Below are 18,952 nucleotides of genomic sequence, written 5' to 3' on the forward strand. Positions count from 1 at the left end.
CGAAAGCCTTTTCGTAATCAACAAAACCTAAGCACAGTGGTTTATTATATTCTGTAGTTTTCTCAATTAGCTGATTCAATGCTTATGATCAATAGTCGAGTACCCGCTTCGGAATCCTGCCTGTTCACGAGGTTGGTTTTCCTCCAAATTTGTAGCTATTCTGTTTGCAAGGACTTTAGTGAAAAGTTTGTAAATGACTGATAGCAAGCTAATGGGTCGATAGTTACTAAGGTCTTTTGAGTCGCCTTTTTTATAAAGTATAATAACTATTGCATTACGCCATGTTTTGGGAATTTTCTTCTGTTTTATGCATTGGGTAAATAAGTGAGCAAGCCTATTTTGTACTTCTGCTTCTGCATCCAACCGTAAATCTGCTACTATTCCATCTTCTCCCGGAGCTTTCCCTCTTTTCATATTTTTAAGAGAAATATTTACTTCATCTGGTGTTACCTCAAGTATTTCACTTGTGTCAACAGAAAAGTTAGCTATTGGTACTACTGTCTTTGATGCATACAGTTCTTTGTAAAAATCTCCAACTCTCTTCAAAATCTTATCTCTGCATTTAATGGCTTCACCGTTTTTGTCTTTTAGTGATGTATTTTGTTGCTTTCCGAGTGCCATTTTACTTCGGACCTGTTTCAGACTTTTTCCTTTTTTGATGGTTTCTTTGATTTGATCCATGTTTCTCTTTCTTTTTCTTCTCTTTGTCTTTTGTTGATAAGCTTGTTTAATTCCGCTCGTTCTATTTCATCTTTCTTTGTTTTTACTTTCATTACCTTTCTTTTTTTCATAAGCTCAAGTGTCTTCTCTGAATACTTCCCGGCTTTGGTTGTATTAGGTTTTCCTACTACCTCCGCTGATTCTTTTAGCACTTTTGTTAGTTTGTCATTCAGCTCATCAATGTCACATTCAGCATTACTGAGAGCCTGAAATCTGTTCCTTATTTCCAGCTGAAAAGCTGCTTTGTTTTCGCTGACTTTTATTGGGCATATCTTTTTGTCTTTAATCATCTTCTTTCTTTCACTTTTGAAATTGAATCTTCCTGTGCAACCCGCCATTCTATGGTCACTTCCAATATTTACTTTGTTGACAACTGTGACATTTGTGATTGTGTTATTCTTATTTGTTATAATGAAGTCGATTTTATTCTTTGTTTCTCCATTTGGGCTTCTCCAGGTCCACTTTCTCCATGTTCTTTTGTGAAAGAATGTGTTCATTATTCTCATATTAAACATTTCTGCAAAGTTTACCAACATTTCTCCTCTTTCGTTCCTTTCTCCCACTCCAAATTTTCCCATACATGCTTCTCCATTTTTTGATTTTCCAACTTTTGCATTCAAGTCTCCCATGAGTATAGTATAGGTGGTCTTTTCTTCTTCCATAATCTGGGAGATGTCATCATAGAATGTTTCAATTTCTTCTTCTGACTTCTGAGAAGTTGGTGCATATACTTGTATCACTTTTAGGGTATATTTTTTGCACAGTCTAATTACAACTACTGCTGCTCTGTCAGATGCACTGCTGAATTTAACACTGTTGTCTGCAAGATTTCTGTTAAATAGAAATCCTACACCACTAACTCTTTCATTTTCCCTTCCGCTGTGGTATAATAGGTGGGCACTGTCATTTAGCTGAATTACTTTTTCTTCTTTTCTGTGGGTCTCACTCAAACCTACAATATCCCAACTAATGTTTTCTAGTTCAGCCATTAAGTTATCAAGTGTGTAATCTTCAGCGAGGCTTCTTACATTGTATACATAGATCTTCATGGTTTTAAGAGTGTTTAATATCCCAGTCTCTATCTTGTCAACACAGTGCTTACTCACTTTCGGTGGCACACTGTCCATAAGCACAGGAGGCAGTGCGGTTGGACCTTTAATAGACGATGATCCAACAGGAACGCCCGTCAAATACTTTGCAATAGAACTCATGTTTGGTTGGGAGGATTGTGGCAAATAATTTCACCTCCCTGCCACATAGTTTCTGGTGAGATGTAATTTTTTCTGCCACCTTATTCGTTATATTCGGTGGAGCCCTACAGTATATATCTACAGGGGGTCCCATGGCCAGCGCCATCTTAGACGGTACCTTGTATATCTACAAGGCCTTCCCATATATATATATATATATATATATATATATATATATATATATATATATATATATATATATATATATATCACTTCTTACTTCTCTTCTTTCTTTTACAAGTGGCTTTATAATGAGTGACAAGTCAAATGGTTTCCTGTAAGCCAAGAAACCATTTACAACGCTGGGTGGTAAACATATAACCAACCCATAAGTGCTCCCTACATGTCAACAAGTGGGTTGGTGGAGGGTTAGTGCCCCTCCCCATAAAACCAATAACTCAAAGTCAAATGGCCACCCCTTACGGGATAATTGCGTCTGGCAATATATATATATATATATATATATATATATATATATATATATATATATATATATATATATATATATATATATTTAGATATATAATTATATTCCCTGCTTGTCGTAAGAGGCGACTAAAAGGGACACTTTTATCTACATTCTTTTTGCTCTCTTTCTTTCTCTTGTACTTTGTCTGTCCAAACCCTCTGCATTTTACTTTCATTTAGTTAATTTCCTCTCTTCACTGTCTGGTTCCTGCGAGTCACTGGCATTGGCTCCAGGGTAAAATATTTTACTGCCTAAGAAATCTTGATGAAGTCTGGTGACGAAGCAATGGCCCTCAGTTCCGTGCAGCCCTTAAGTGGGCAGGGGATGCTAAGAATCCCACAGTGTAAAAATAAGTTCATACATCCAAAAAGAACCTTAAGAATAGGAAACTGGAATGTTCGAACTCTCAATCAGGCTGGTAAAATGGAAGAACTTATTTCAGTGTTCAAGGAATACAACATGGATATGTGTGCTCTTACAGAAACGAGGTTGCTTGGAGTTGATAAAATGAATTTGGAAGATGGTAATACATCTTGGTTTCTGGTAGGAGTGATGGAAATCATTACCAAGGAGTAGGCTTACTGCTGAGTAGAGATGCTTGTAAGGCAGTATGTGAGTTTGAACCAATTAATGAGCGCTTGCTTTATGCTCGTCTAAAATCTGACCATGGTAATATCAGTATGGTTGTAGGGTACGCTCCGACAAATGAGGCTGCTGATGAAATGAAGGATGACTTTTATGAGAAGCTGCAGGATGTAGTGAATAGAGTGGCAAGACATGATGTGTTAATTTGCATTGGTGATTTTAATGCGATTGTTGGCAGTAGTAGGGATGGCTTTGAAGATTGTATGGGTAAGGAGGGTGTTGGTATAAGAAACGAAAATGGGGTGCGACTTGGAAGCTTTTGTTTGGCAATGACCTTATAATTGGTGGAACTATCTTTGAGCATAGAAAAATACATAAGACTACTTGGATTTCACCATGTGGTAAATATTGTAACCAGATTGACCACATTGCAATTAGCAGAAGGCATAGGAGTTATTTGCAAGATGTTTGCATAAGGAGGGGGGCAGATATAGGTAGTGATCATCAACTTGTTGTGTCAAAGATTAAAATAAAACTTAAGAGAAACGTTAATGGTAATTGTACAGGAGGTAATAATTATGATTTTGATGAGCTGAGAAGTGATGAGAGCACGAGGGAAAAGTTTCGGTGGGAATGTAGAAACAGGTTTCTAGTCCTGCAGACTTTGATGGAATCTGAAGACAATGATATTAATCAAATGTGGAGAGAGGTAAAAGAGGTTTTGCATGAGAGTGCTAAGGTTACTATTAAGAAAAAGGGAAAAGCGAGAAGGAAAACGTGGATGTCAGATGAAACATGGAATGCAATTCAGAAAAGGAAAGAGGCGAAGTTAAGAAGTGAAGAACAACATGTTGATGGCCAGGTAGTTGAAGTACTTAGAGCAAAATACTGGAGTTTACATTCTGAAGTAAAAAGGCTGGTTAGACGTGATAAGAGGAGACTATATGATGAAAAGGCGACAGAAACAGAAATTAAATTAAGTAAAAATGACGGTCAGAGCACAAGAGCAGCGTATCAGGCCATAAAGGAGTTAACTGGGACTGAAAAGAGAAGGAAGGAAATACCTGTACAAGATAGAAATGGTAATTTGATGACTAAAGATTTGGATATAAAAGGAAGGTGGAAAGAGCACTTTGAATCTGTTCTAAATAGACCAATCCCAGCTGAAGAGGACATTTTGCCAGCCGAGAGAGATTTGCAGATAGAAACAGGGGATATAACTTTGGAGGAGGTAGCAAAATCTATAAAGGTGTTAAAGAATTTTAAGGCCCCAGGTGAGGATGGAATATTCCCTGAAATGCTTAAGGTGGAAAATGACGAGTTGATGAATGCGCTTTTGAAACTTTTTAATGTGGCTTGGGATAATGGTGGAATTCCAGTAGAGTGGAAAAATGGAGTGATTATAAAAATACCAAAAAAGGGAGATTTAAGTGTGTGTGGCAATTGGAGGGGGATAACTTTGACACCTGTAGTTGCAAAAGTCTTTTCCAAAATCTTGTTGAACAGAACAGAGCCAGTAATTGATAAAATTATAAGGGAAGAACAAGCGAGATTTAGAAAGGGTCGAGGTTGTAATGAGCGATTTTTATTGTAAGGCATCTACTGCAACAAGCTAATGAGATGAAAATGCCACTTAGTATGTGTTTTGTGGATTTTGAAAAGGCGTTTGATAGTGTTTCACGTGGAGCTATGTTGAAAATTATGAGATTCTATGGTATACCAGAAAAGTTTGTAAATATTATTAGAAGCCTGCATGAAGGTACTTTTTGTAAGGTAATGGTGGGTAGTTCTTTGAGTGATCCATTTCAAGTTAGGTCAGGAGTGATTCAAGGAGGAGTTCTTTCGCCATTGTTGTTTGTTTTGGTTATGAATTATGTTATGAAAAAGGTTGTAAGGAGAACAGGTGCAGGAATTAACTGGAAAGAAAATAAGAAGCTGATGGATTTGGACTATGCTGATATTGTACTGATATACAGAAGTATTTACGAGATGCAGAGGGTGCTAGATTGTCTGGTGGAGGAAGGAGAAAAAGTGGGATTGGTAATAAATTGTGGAAAGACTGAAATTATTAATATGAACGTGGAGAACCAAATCGATTGTGTAATTGGGAATAATGTGGTGAAGAATGTAGTAAACTTTAAATATCTGGGAACGATTGTATCATCAAATGGATCATTAAACAATGAAGTTGAGGAGAGGATTAGACAGGCTTGGCGAGCTGTTGGAATGTTGAAATCTGTTTGGAATAATAATATGCTTGCGGTACATACTAAAGTGAAAATTTACAAGTCCATGGTTAGACCAATTTTAATTTATGGGCATGAGTCATGGTACAGTACAATTGCAACAGATCAGAAAGTATTAGGATTTGAGAATAAAATACTGAGAAGGATTCTTGGGGTAAAGTGGCAAGACAGAGTTACAAATGCAAGAGTAAGTGATATTACGAAAGTGGAACCAGTTAATGAATATGTGAGACAGTCTCGCTGGAAGTGGGTGGGGCACATATACAGAAAAGAAGGTAGTTTGATACAGGATGTGCCAGAGTGGACTGCTAGAGGAAGAAGAGGTAGAGGTAGGCCGAGGGAAACCTGGTTGAGGACAATGAAAAAAGAAGCAGGAGAGGAGTGTTGGTGGGACCTGAAGGAGATGGCAAGAGACAAATATTGGTGGAGAGAGTTCATTGAGGCCCTATGCATCCCGTGGGGTGCCACAGGAAATGATATATATATATATATATATATATATATATATATATATATATATATATATATATATATATATATATATTGCCAGACGCCTCAATCCCGTTTGGGTTGGCCACAAACAAATCGCCTCCACGTCGCTCTGTCCCCCGCCATTTCACTGCCCTGCTCCCAACTCACACCCCCCTCTCTCATATACCTCTCCACCCCATCCCTCCATCTCATCGTCGGCCTCCCCCTCCCTCTTCCCCCCTCCACCTCACTCACATACACTGTCTTCGTCAGTCTCTCACCCTCCATCCTCTCCACATGGCCAAACCACCTCAGTGTGTTCCTCATAACGCTTCCTATCACATCCACATCCACAACACAACGCTCTTTTATATCCTCATTCGTCAGCCTGTCTCTCCATGTGACTCCACAGGCTCCTCTTAAATAACTCATTTCCACTGCTCTCACTCTTGACTTGTGTCCCTCCAACAACGTCCAAGCTTCACTTCCATACGTTAGAGTTGGTATCACAATACTGTCATGTAGTAACTTTTTCACTTCCATGCTCACTTCCCTGCTTCTTATCACTGCTTTCAAGGAACAAGCAACCTTTCTTCCCTGCTGTAACCTTTCAAGCACACACACACACACACACACACACACACACACACACACACACACACACACACACACATATATATATATATATATATATATATATATATATATATATATATATATATATATATATATATATATATATAATGTGTGTGTGTGTGTGTGTGTGTGTGTGTGTGTGTGTGTGTGTGTGTGTGTGTGTGTGTGTGTGTGTGTGTGTGTGTGTGTGTGTGTGTGTGTGTGTGCTTGTGTGTGTGTTACAGGGAATTTGTGTAACCAGTGACGTTATGGAATCCATAGAGAATTCGTGAAATGCGTTTAAATAAGGATGGGTTGATTAAGGTTAGGTTAATTTTGGCTAAAGTTAGGTTAGGCTGGGATAATCTAGGTTAAGTTTAGGTTATGTTAAGTTAGTTAGATCAGGGTAGGGTAGATTAATTTATAGAAACGATTAACATATCTCTGCATTCATATAAATTAATCAGACCTAACGCATCATAACTAACCTAGCCAAACCTAACCTAAACTTAACATAAATTAACTCAGCCTAACCTAACCGTTGCCTATGTTAACCTAACCGTACTTAACCCATCCTAATTTAAACTCCTTTCAGGAATTCACCAGGGGATTCATGAAATCACTGATTACACTAATTCCCTGTAAGATTATATAGATAGATAGATAGATAGATAGATATAGATAGATATAGATATATATAGATATAGATAGATATAGGTAGATAGATAGAAATAGAGATAGACAGATAGATAGACATAAATAGATACACACACACACACACACACACACACACACACACACACACACACACACAGATGCCTAACACAAGAGGAACTGGAATTACTGAAAGAGAAGAGGGAGGAAGCAAAAACAAAAAATGAGGGAAGATCAGAAGAGGAGAAGAACACATTTTTTTTTACAAAGTAATAGGATTGCAGGTACGAAAGTGGTACACAAACAGGAGGGAATAAAAAGGAGGAAGGTAGTAGAACCACGTCATGACAAGTATATAAACAAGATGATAAAGTTGATGTACTCAAATGTGGATGGAATGGTATCTAAATTACTAGAGATGAATGATTATGTCAGAGAAAATGAACCACAAATAATATGCCTAACTGAAACAAAATTAACACCAAGGATATCCAATGACATACTAAACTTAGAGGAATACAGTATGTGGAGAAGAGACAGAAACGTAAAAAAAGGAGGAGGAATTATAATATTAACTAAGAAAAATCTAAAAGTCAATGAAATAAAACTAGATATACCATCACAAGTAGAACTGATTGCAGCAGAGATCAACACATCTGAAGGGAAAGTAATTGTAGCCAATTTGTACATGCCACCCAGATCAAACACATGGGAAAGAGACGAATATGAGGTCCTGGCAGAGAGTACAGTTCAGAGTTTAAGATCATTACTACATAAAATGGAAGAGAAATCGGAAAGAATTATACTAACTGGAGATTTTAATACAAATATAAATTGGAATACTCTAGATATAATTAGCCAAGAAAGCTGTTGGGACCAAAAGCTCCTGGATCTTGTGCAAGAGTTTTTCCTAACGCAACATGTAAGGGAAACCACCAGAAAGAGAGGACTCGATGTACCTTCAATGCTAGATCTAATATTTACTAGGCAAGAAAATGATATTGACAGTTTAATATATCACCCTCCACTCGGCAAAAGCGATCATGCAGTACTAAATTACAGCTTCAGGATAGCATATGACAGTTAACAGCAATGAAGGTTACAAAAAGAGCCTAAACTATAAAAAGGGAAAATAATCAAGACCTAAAGAAGTATTTCTTAGTAGTGGATTGGGAAAATGAGCTTAGAGTACAAGATTTAAATGCTGTATATAAAAGAAGGGTGGGTGGTGAACTGAATGAAAGGAAGGCAATGATTGATTATGTGTGTGTGGATGAAAGGATGCGAAGATGTATATTGGATGCAAGAGTTTATAGAGGTTGGGGGAGTGGACTTTCTGACCACTACTTGGTGGTGGCCAGAATTAAAGTCCAAGTAAGATGGAGGAACAGAAGAAGGGAAAGACGAGAGGAAGGAGTAGTTGCAAGGAGAGTGGAAAGGTTACAAGAGGATGAGAAAAAGGCAGAGTATAAGAGAGAAGTGGAGGAACGATTGGGCAAATATGAATTGGAGCAGATGGGGGACGTGGAAGGTGTGTGTAGAATATTTACAGAAGAAATATGTGCAGCATGTGATGTGGTGTGTGGAAGGAAGAGAAGACGGAGGGGGGTGCAAGGAACAGCGTGGTGGACTGAAGAGGTGAAACAGGCTGTGGCACAAAAGAAGAAAGCATACAATGAATGGATGAGGAATAGGGGCGTGGAAGAGGTTGAGAGGCGGAAGAGAGAGTTATATGTAGAAAGAAAGAGAGAGGTGAAAAGATTAGTAAGAGAGAGTAAGAAGAGAGTGGATGAGGAATTTGGAAGGAATTTGAGTGTAAAGTGGAGGGAATGTAAGAAAATGTTCTGGAGAGAGGTGAAAAGAGTAAGACAGGTGGAAGTGAAGTTAGCAGGGGAGTGAAAGATAAAAATGGTAGATTACTAGTGGAGAAGGGAGAAAAAGTGAGCAGATGGAGAGAACACTTTAAGGAATTGTTGAACGTGGAGGGTGGAAGTAATGCGAGTATAAGTGGCTGGGGAATGGCTGGGAGAAGGAGGGAGGTGAGAAGACAGGAAGAAATCAGTAGGATAGAAGTTGTGGAAGCAATGAAGAAAGTTAAATCAGGGAAAGCCCCAGGAATGGATGGAGTGTGTGGTGAAATGCTGAAGCATGGGGGAGAGATAGTAGTAGAATGGATGTGGAAGATGTGCAGATTGGCCTGGGAGGAAGGTAGAGTCCCGGAGGATTGGAAGTCAGGTATAATTATTCCCTTGTACAAAGGAAAAGGGGAAAAAGAAGTGTGTGGTAATCATAGGGGCATTTGTCTTCTTAGTATAATAGGAAAAGTGTATGGTAGGATACTTATTGACAGAGTTAGAGAAAGAACAGAGGAATTAGTTGGAGAAGAACAGGGAGGATTTAGGAAGGGAAAAGGTTGTGTAGATCAGATATTCATTCTCAGATCTTTAGTGGAAAAGTTTCTAGAGAAGGGAAAGAAGTTGTATGCGGCTTTCATGGATTTGGAGAAAGCATATGACAGGTTGGATAGACTAGGATTGTGGAAAGTGTTAAGAATATATGGAGTAGATGGGAAGTTGTTGAATGCTGTGAAGAGTATGTACGATGGTGCGAAGGCTGCAGTGCGTGTGGATGGTGAACTAAGTGAATTTTTCTCTTTGAAAGTTGGGTTGAAACAGGGAAGTGTCATGTCTCCATGGTTGTTCAATCTGTACATGGATGGGGTAATAAAAGAGGTACAAGGTAGGGTAGTGGATGTTGAAGTGGCCCTGGTGAGAGAGGATAGTGTTTGGAAACTCCCTGTGCTGTTGTTTGCAGATGATACTGTGTTGTTGAGTGAAGACGAAGGGGAGCTGCAAGGCTTGGTGGATGAGTTTGGGAGAGTGTGTAAGAAACGGAATCTAAAGGTGAATGTAGGGAAGAGTAAAGTGATGGTCTTTGAGAGAGGTGAAGTCAGTGAATGTACAGCGAGGTTGGATGGTGAGGAATTGGAAAATGTGAGTACGGTTAAGTACTTGGGTAGTGTGATGAGTAAGGATGGAGGTTTGGAGGGTGAAGTGCTTGAAAGGGTACAGCAGGGAAGAAAGGTCGCTGGTTCTTTGAAAGCAGTGATAAGAAACAGGGAAGTGAGCATGGAAGTGAAAAAGTTACTACATGACAGTATTGTGATACCAACTCTAACGTACGGAAGTGAAGCTTGGACGTTGTTGGAAGGACACAAGTCAAGAGTGAGAGCAGTGGAAATGAGTTATTTAAGAGGAGCCTGTGGAGTCACATGGAGAGACAGGCTGACGAATGAGAATATAAAGGAGCGTTGTGGTGTTGATGTGGATGTGATAGGAAGCGTTATGAGGAACATACTGAGGTGGTTTGGCCATGTGGAGAGGATGGAGGGTGAAAGACTGACGAAGAGAGTGTATGTGAGTGAGGTGGAGGGGGAAAGAGGGAGGGGGAGGCCGAGGATGAGATGGAGGGATGGGGTGGAGAGGTATATGAGAGAGGGGGGTGTGAGTTGGGAGCAGGGGAGTGAAATGGCGGGGGACAGGGCGACTTGGAGGCGATTTGTTTGTGGCCACCCCAAACGGAACTGAGGCGTCTGGCAATAGATAGATAGATAGATAGATATAAAAAATTCTGTGAACAATATGAAATAGGAGTCCAGAAGTACATCCCACAGCACAAAGAAGTAGATAAGAAAATACAGAAATGGTTCAATGCAGAATATAAAAAATCAAAAGGAAGAAGAGATTTGTTGTGGAATAGATACAGAAGACACAATAGTGAAAGGGCATATAATAATTACAAACAGGCAAGAAACGATTATACAAGAATAAGGAGGGAAGCCCAAAAACAGTTTGAGGAGGATATAATAAATAAAATTAGTGATCAACCAAAGCTATTTTACAGCTACATCAGAAGCAAAACCAAAGTAAAAGATATAATACAATCCATTACGGACGAGGATATCACCTATACACAAGAGAAAGATATTTGTGAAGCGCTAAATAAGAATTTCCAATTAGTTTTTGCAGAGGAAAAAAATTTTGAGAGGGACTGTGTGGAACATGCATGTCCACACATACTACCAGATATACAAATATAAGAAAAAGTAATACAGGAGGAGTTAAGTAAATTAGACAGAGGAAAAGCGAGTGGTCCTGATGAAATTTCATGTTGGGTACTACGAGAATGTGCAAAGGAGTTAAGCAAACCATTATTTTTAATTTTCAAGAAATCCTTGAGTCAAGGTAAACTACCTGATATTTGGAAGAAAGCAAATATTGTCCCCTTATTCAAGAAAGGAAATAGACAAAATCCACTCAACTACCGACCAGTATCACTGACCAGTGTTGTAAGCAAGGTATTAGAAAAGCTTATAAGGAAAGCTTGGGTAAATCATCTAGAAGAACACAGTATGATAACAGAAAGACAGTTTGGTTTCAGAAAAGGAATATCATGTGTTACTGATCTGTTGAGCTACTATGACAGAGTAACAAACACAATACAGGAAAGAGAAGGATGGGTGGACAGTATCTATTTAGATTTCAAGAAAGCATTTGATATAGTACCACACCAAAGACTTTTATGGAAACTGTACCATCAAGGAGGAATTCGAGGCAAACTGTTTTGTTGGATGCAAAATTTTCTCATAAAAAGAGAAATGAGAACAGTACTAAGGGGAAACTACTCATCATGGAAAGAAGTGATTAGTGGAGTACCACAGGGTTCAGTGCTGGCACCAATCATGTTTTTAGTGTATATAAATGATATAAACGGTAACACTGGAAATGAAAGCTATCTGAATTTGTTTGCAGATGATGCAAAAATACAAAGGAGAATTACTAACACAGACTCTTGTAAAGAGCTACAAGATGAATTAAATAAACTTCATGAATGGAGTAATTCATGGCAAATGGAATTCAATGTGGACAAGTGTCATGTAATCAAGTTTGGTAAAAGTGGAAAAAGACCTGATTGGGATTATACGTTAGGAAATAAAACCCTACACACATCAGAAAGAGAGAAGGACCTAGGTGTGATTATCAATAACAGACTATCTCCGGCTGACTACATCAGCGAGAAGGTACGGAACATGTATACACTGCTTGCAAATATGAGAATAGCATTCACATACATAAATGAAGACATGCTAAGAAGGATAATAACATCATTCATTAGACCAACCCTGGAGTATGCATCAGTAGTCTGGAGTCCTCAACTCAAAAAACACATAGACAAGATTGAAAAAGTTCAAAGGGCTGCTACAAGATGGATACCAAGCTTAAGGGACCTAAGCTACGAAGAAAGACTAAATAAATTGAATCTACCAACACTACAGGAGAGAAGGAAAAGAGGTGACATGATAATGCTATATAAATGCATATCAGGGAAGGAGAAAATAGACATAAATGATTACTTAACATATGGGGAAGCATCAGCAAGAGGACACTGCAAAAAACTGCATAAGAAGAGAGGTGATAAAGACGTAAGGAAATTCAGTTTCCCAAACAGAGCAATTGATCAATGGAATTCACCACCGAATGAAATAGTGTGTGCCAAAACAATTCACAAATTTAAGGATATGTACGATAAATATGGTTTAAGACACGGGACAGTACGAGCTTGACTCATTCCTGTAAAGATACAATTAGGTAAGAACAATTAGGTAAGAACACACCCACACAGTTTCTTGCCCCATCGGTTTTCCCTTATTCTTGGTACTGCTCAAAAAATATCCTTATTAAAATGACGCGAGTCATTTTGACACCACAGACAACGAAGTAATACCGATACTATCTGAATCATTATATTCATTGTGGAGCCGTGCGTTCACGTGAGTAAGAATAGTTTTTTGAGCGATAGTATATGACCTGCCCGCCTCAATTTCTGTTCTTATACAGCTTCTATAATGTCTTTGAATTTAGTCTGCTCTCTCACCCAAGTTTATCTTTTTCTGTCTCTTGAAGATATTCCCAACATTGCCCTTTTCATTGCTCTTTGAGAACGAATTAGTTGACTTTCCATCAGTTTTGTCAGTTTCCAGGTCTCATGACGGTATGTCGTAGCTGGGATTATACATTCATTAGAATATTATACTTTTCGTTTCGTACATATTGGCAAGCTACTTTTAATGATGTCTCTATGTTTACCGAAATTATTCCATCCAGTTGTAATGCATCTGTTTATTTCACTATCATGGTCTTTCACTGGTTTTCATAGTTGCCCCAATTAACTGTACTCTTCGACTTCAAGAATTTCGGCGCTTATTCTAATGACCCTCTTTGGTGTATTTGAATTAAACATTAGTTTTACTCGGGTCCATCTTTAGCACTACTTTGAGACTTTCTCTGTTTAGATCATTACACACTTCTTGCCGTGTCTCTGCCGTCTCTGATATTAGGACAGTGTCATTAGCAAATCTTAAATGGTTTAAGTTTTCTTCATCTATGTTTACTTTTTTGTTTTATATATATATATATATATATATATATATATATATATATATATATATATATATGGATGGGTGGATGTATACTGCTAGATGCCTAAATCCCGCAAAGGATGGCCACAAATAAATTTTCCCATGTCGCCCTGTCCCCGCCATTTCACTGCCGTTCCCCCGGCTCACACACCCATCTCTCATATACCTCACCACTTCATCCTTCCATCTCATCCTTGGCCTCCCCCTCCTTCCCCCTCCACCTCGCTCACATACAGTCTCCTCGTTAGTCTCTCTCTCTCTCTCTCTCTCTCTCTCTCTCTCTCTCTCTCTCTCTCTCTCTCTCTCTCTCTCTCTCTCTCTCTCTCTCCATTCTCTCCACATGGCCAAACCACCTCCATGTATTTCTCCTAACGCTTTTGTCACATCTACATCCACACCGATAACTCCTTCACTTCCTTATTTGTTGGTCTGTCTCTCCATGTAACTCCACGTGCCCGTCTCAAGTAACTAATTCCCACTGTTCTCGCTCTTGATTTGTGTCCTTCCAACAAGGTCTAAGCTTCACTTCCCTATGTTAAAGTTGGTATCACAGCGCTATCATGTAACGACTTTTTTACTTCCATGCACACTTCTCTACCTCTTATCACTACTTTCAAAGAACCAACAACCTTTCTTCCTTGCTGTACCCTTTCAAGCACGTTATCCTCGAAACTTCCATCCTTACTCACCACACTACCCAAGTACTTAGATGCATATATAATATATATATATATATATATATATATATATATATATATATATATATATATATATATATATATATTTATATATATATATATATATATATATATATATATATATATATATATATATATATATATATATATATATATATATATATTGTGGTAGGTGGGGGCACTCACCATCCACACACTCGATGTAGTGCTGTAGATAGATAGATAGATAGATATATTGTGGTAGGTGGGGGCACTCACCATCCACACACTCGATGTAGTGCTGCAGTCGGGTGTCTGCCCTTTCCTCTCTTCCATCCTTCTTTGCTTCCATCTTCTTCTGTCTTTCTTTCCTTCATTTTTTCCTTGTCCTTCTGCCCACGGGTGACTTTACACTTGCTTCTCTGTCTTTCTTTCCTTTTCCTTATGCCTGTGGGTGACTACACTGAGTGACAAGCCAAATGGTTTCCGTACACCAGGAAACCATTTACTACGCTGGATGGTAACTATATAACCAAATTTTGGCACCTGGTGGTTTAGTGGGTAATTATTGCGCTCCAGTTGGATTGAGCCGGTGAAGGTTTATATCCAAGGGGTGGTTGGGGTTGATTGCTCGTGTAGTACCACTCGGGGATAAGTGAGGCTGATCACTCTCAAATGTCGAGACCAACTGCCTAGTCCCGGACTCCTATGCTTCTCATGAGGCAATGTAGGATTATATGATGGATGGATGGATATATATATATATGTATATATATATATATATATATATATATATATATATATATATATATATATATATATATATATATATATATATATATATATATAAGTAATCCCTCCAATATCCGATGTAATAGAGCCAAAGGCATGTCTGGAAAGTGATCATGTCCGGATATTGGGCCCCAGCCTCCTGGACATGTACTTATGGACCCTAACTCAGAAAAACACCTATACATCCCTCTGGACATGCATTGCACGTATTTAAGACCCAAATCACACCAATAAGGGACATAAAAGACTGGAATAAATGCAAAAGAACCATAAAATGAGGTTTTAGAGGTGAGTTTATACAGTATTAAACATTCTGGGTACTTACAAGTCCCTGGCTCCTGGACTGATTTGAACCGCCAGTTTGCAGTCCACAGTTAATCCTTTGCACTCTAAATTCTAACTTCTTAACACTGCACAACACTGTAAATTCCTGTGTGTTCTAGTGGCGAGGTATTGGAGTTTTATTCACTGTTTGTTTACAAAAAACGAGCACCTGTGGCTTGCATTACTATAAGCATTTGTTCTCGATCGGAGTTAGGCTGTGATTGTTGATGATGGTGGGGTAACAGAGTTGCCAGATCGCAACAACCACATTGCTAAACTCCTCAATTTTCATTAACATTTTTAACTTTCATTACCAAATTCATAAAGCTAGCATCTATTCTTCACTAATTATATACATAAGTGGAAATAGATGTAATCACTCTTCTTATAATTAACAGCATGTTGATTATTATCACGCTATATAGGCTACCAAATTAATCAGAGAGAGCAAACAATCCATCATCTCCATCCTCTGTATTCTCATAAATGTGAAAAATCCGTTTGGTATTGTATTATTCTGATTCATTACCAAACAAATTTTTCATTACCAAATTGGCCCACATTTGTTAAGGAAAAATACCAAATGGCAACCCTGACAGGGGAGGGGGGAGGGGGGAGGAAGGAAGGGGTGAAGGGACCATGGTGTAACAGCTGTTCGGCGCCACGCGGCAATTTCAAATTACAGGTGCGAAAAAAGTCAGATTTTTTTCATATTTTTTGCAGTCTTTGGCCCATTTTGGGAATATTGGATCCCCGGACGAAAATGTCCGGTTATTGGGGTTGTCCAGAAAATGGGCGTCCGGATATTACAGGGATTACTTATATATATACTGTATATATATAATATATATATATATATATATATATATATATATATATATATATATATATATATATATATATATATTACGCTGGGTCTGGTTAGTACTTGGATAGGTGACCGCCTGGGAACACCAGATGCTGTTGGCATCCCTACGTATCAAGTGGGGTTGGTGGAGGATTAGTGCCCCTCCCTGTAAAACAATTAACTCTAAGCCCTTGACCACCCCGTCTGCGATACATGGCGTCTGGCAATGAATATATATATATATATATATATATATATATATATATATATATATATATATATATATATATATATATATATATATATATATATATATATATATATATATATATATATATATATATATATATATATATATATATGTGTGTGTGTGTGTGTGTGTGTGTGTGTGTGTGTGTGTGTATATGTCTGACTCTGGGTATAGGCTTCACAGCCTGCTCCCAAGGTCCAGTAGTCCTCCTACATGCCATACACTTCTACATGCCACCACTTCGGCATAACACCCACCATCCATAGTGAATACATGCTAGGGCTGTCTCATACAGGACGTGTGTATTGGCATTAGTGGGGTATTTTTACGACATGTCGGTGGGTCTTCTGGTAGATTAGTAAAGTCAGATTTTATGAAATTCAAATCCTTAAAATGTTCCCTGCCCCAGCGGGGATTTGAACCTCGGTCCGGTAGGACTGCAGGCCACCTCTCTACTGAATGACCCACTGCCTCCATATGTTAGGAATTCGTATCAGGGATCATCTACCTAAATCTTATCAAACCAACAGACTATTGTGAAGCCACCATATTCAGCCATTCGTCAACACATTGAAGCACTTCATCACCCTGTAAATATGGCCCAGTTCAGTATTTTAGTCAGGGTTACATTTATGCATGGTCGTGGAGGGTGTGGACGAGTGCTCATGTACTCTCTTCTTTTAGCTTTTTAGAGCTGCCTTGTTGACATTAGCTTTTTTTTCACCGTTGTGTTGGCTTCTAGGGTAGTTTTTTTCCCATTTTCTTCCCATTCCTGTTAGTTTGGTACAGCAGGTATCTGTACCTTTGCCGTGAGATTGTCTTTCCCTTCTACCCACAGAGGGTTCCCACCCACTGATCACTCTGGGTACATGAGCAATGGGTCAGGCCTCCCTAGTGTGAGCTGAGAGGGTAAACTCAGTCATAGTTGTTTTCTTCTGGGTGTATTGTCCCTTGCTGGTCTTCTCTGTCTTCCCAGCTCCCCCATGAGGGGAAGATGATTACCATGGCGGATGCCCCTGCCACCGCTCTCCCCTTCAGGGAGTGAGCCAGTTCTATTGACTCAGTGACTCCTTGATGGACTGACTGCCCACAGACTTTCATGCCTCAGACTTGTATTCCCCTTGACATTTCTGTAAATAACGCTTCATTTGTTCTCATTCATGCTGTTGGTTCTGCTTCCCTGTCCAGTCTCAATCCTTTGATCATGAAGCAGGTAACTGATGGTTGTTTTGGTGAGGTGGAACAAATTAAAAAAAAAAAAATGTTAATGGGGACCTTCTTATAAAGACTCTCACCTCAGTCTAGGTAAAGGATTTGCTTAAACTGTGCATGTTTGATTGTTACGATGTCGAGCCGAAGAAACCGCATTCCATAAATTCATGCATGGGCGTTATCACCTGCAAGGGCACCGTCGTTATGAAGGAGGGCAATATCGTACATGAAATTACTTAGCAAGATGTAAAACATGCACGATTTACAATTAGATTCTCGGAGAGCTAAAAGACAAAGACCATCACTGTTATCTTGACTTTCGACAATGTTCCTCTCCTATCAAAGTACAAAGCTGGTTACGAAATTGTTAACGTAAGACCCTACATCCCCAACCCTCTTCGTTGTTCTAAGTGTCAAGAATATAGGTATCATGCAAGTCTTATTGGGCTACGAACTAAGTGTCTGGCAAGTGCATGGCTATGGGTCATTCTGCTGACCACTGTACGTCCGTGACTGAATGTTGCTTTCATTGCAAGGGTGCTCACTCCACTTTTTCAAGAGATTGTCCGAAGTAGGAGGAGAACGAAGTTTGCACATTGAAGCCAATGGAAAGCGTATCCTATTACGTTGCTCAGAACGTGAGGGAGTTGCATGCATCTCCCAGGTCTAAAATCTCCTGTGCATCGGCGGTTGTGTCCCATCTCGTGATGTGGACTGTGGAGATGCAAACTGATTCTATCCCCAGCACTCTTGCCACTTGTTCTGCTCCCTAGTGAGATCCAACCCTCCTACTGATTTCCCTGATGCTTTTTTCCTATTCTGAAATTGTTGCTTCCACTTCAGCTACGCAGAAACAGAAGCCTGACAAGTCTAATAAAGTACTGGTAAATCTCATCCTCCTTCCCCCCAGATCACGTCCTCATGCCTTATCTGCTCCTGCTCCAACAAGGAAGAGAAGAGGTAGCTCTTCCTTGGAGGAGTTTGGGAGCCTCCTTATTGATGGAGCAATGGTACAGGACCCCAGTGGTTGCTAGCTTGAGGGTGGGCAAGTTAAGAAAGCTAAGCACACTGGCCACCCTTGTAAATCTTAAACCGTTGCATTCACTGTGTTACAGTGGAATTGTTGGACTCTTGGAAATAGTTACACAATATATCGGCCTTGCTTTCTATACACAGGCTAGACATTATTTGTTTACAGATGGCGTGATTGATGGACCACCCTGATCCTCCACAGTTCAAACACTACCACTCGTATGGAAGATATGACGGTCACAGGGTTGCCATATACACACACAAATCACGCCCACAAACAGAAGTGGTTCTAAATTCTTTTCTGGAAGCTGCTGCACGTGGAGTAAAATT

This window comes from Coenobita brevimanus, chromosome 47 (genome assembly GCF_032717465.1).
Source record: "Coenobita brevimanus isolate Jiangsu-jjx chromosome 47, ASM3271746v2, whole genome shotgun sequence".
Taxonomy (NCBI): Eukaryota; Metazoa; Arthropoda; class Malacostraca; order Decapoda; family Coenobitidae; genus Coenobita; species Coenobita brevimanus.